The 1593-nt window shown below is 38.0% G+C and overlaps 1 protein-coding gene across 1 annotated transcript in view; it reads left to right on the top strand.

Moving 5' to 3' along the window:
* Positions 1–864: 864 nt before the first annotated feature.
* Positions 865–1593, top strand: part of LOC123960211 (surfeit locus protein 4-like) — an 8213-nt gene continuing 7484 nt past the window's right edge. Inside the window, exon 1 of the mRNA XM_046034857.1 lies at positions 865–875. The gene's annotated coding sequence lies outside the window, so the exon portion shown is untranslated. The remainder of the gene's footprint in view (positions 876–1593) is intronic.

Here is a 1593-nt window from a genome sequence, read left to right as displayed (position 1 = left end):
TCTGTCTCTCTCTCTCTGTCTGTCTCTCTCTCTCTGTCTGTCTCTCTCTCTCTGTCTGTCTGTCTGTCTGTCTGTCTCTGTCTTTCTTAGCTTTATTGGCATGAATGTGTAACAACAATATTGCCACAGCATCATACAAACTACACAAGAACAATCAACCCCATACATTTCATTAAACAATTAAAGGGTGTTTGTGTTTAAAAGTAAATAAAATAAAAATATATTAAAAATAAAATACATAAATAAAACAGTCAGTGTGTGTTAAAAAAACAACAATATATTAAGCTATATTATTAAAAAATATATATTATTTTTATATTAAAAATAAAATAAATAAATAAAACTGTAAGTGTTTGCTAAAAAAAAAAATTAAATCAAATAAATAAATAAAACAGTAACGTGTGTGTGTGTGTGTGTGTGTGTGTGTGTGTGTGTGTGTATATATATATATATATATATATATATAAAATTTTAATAGACAAAAAAAATTATTAAAAAATAACAATTTAAAAAAAAGAAGTCAGTATCAAATGTAAAAACTAAACAATTACTAAACCAGTGGAACCTCAGATATGAGTTTCCACTGGTTGTCCTCACTTCATGGCATGAGGAGACATATTTTGCAGCAATTATTTCACATTTGAGCATTTCTCCCAGTAAATAGGGGAGTTTCTGTGTGTCTGATATGAATTTGAATTCGGGGTATATTTGGGAAATGTTTGCAAAGTGTTTTTGTCTTAGTGTTAGTGTAAATATATTGATGTTTCAGCTCATCATCGTGTCTCTCTCTCCCTGCAGGCGGCTGTGTGTTGATCCTCAGTAGAAACTTCGTTCAGTACGCCTGCTTCGGCCTCTTTGGGATCATCGCCCTGCAGGTACAACACTGTCACCATGGAGTCCAGCTCGCCGTCTGTGCTGCACCTTTCGGCTCTTTTAGCTCAACCAGTAAAAACCAGTCTGATATTTCCTCCGGTCCGGTCTCTCTCTTCCTCCTCGTCTTCTTCAGCCTCTGCCACGATATCCACTCTGACAACATGAAGCTAGCTTCTTCCACAGAACTCACACTGCACACTATAGACCTGTTGCTTCCTCTTATACAGGTGCTGGTCATGTAATTAGAATATCATCCAGAAGTTGATTTATTTCAGTAATTCCATTCAAAAAGTGAAACTTGGATATTAGGTTAAGGTCAGGCGAGTTTGCTGGCCAATTAAGAACAGGGATACCATGGTCCTTAAACCAGGTACTGGTAGCTTTGGCACTGTGTGCAGGTGCCAAGTCCTGTTGGAAAATGAAATCTGCATCTCCATAAAGTTGGTCAGCAGCAGGAAGCATGAAGTGCTCTAAAACTTCCTGGTAGACGGCTGCGTTGACCTTGGACCTCAGAAAACACAGTGGACCAACAGCAGCAGATGACATGGCACCCCAAACCATCACTGACTGTGGAAACTTTACACTGGACTTCAAGCAATGTGGATTCTGTGCCTCTCCTCTATTCCTCCAGACTCTGGGACCTTGATGTCCAAAGGAAATGCAAAATTTACTTTCATCAGAGAACATAACTTTGGACCACTCAGCAGCAGTCCAGTCCTT

This window comes from Micropterus dolomieu, linkage group LG21, assembly GCF_021292245.1.
Source record: "Micropterus dolomieu isolate WLL.071019.BEF.003 ecotype Adirondacks linkage group LG21, ASM2129224v1, whole genome shotgun sequence".
In the NCBI taxonomy this organism is placed as follows: Eukaryota; Metazoa; Chordata; class Actinopteri; order Centrarchiformes; family Centrarchidae; genus Micropterus; species Micropterus dolomieu.
Note: the sequence above shows the minus strand (reverse complement) of the source record. Positions and strands in the feature narration are given on the sequence as shown.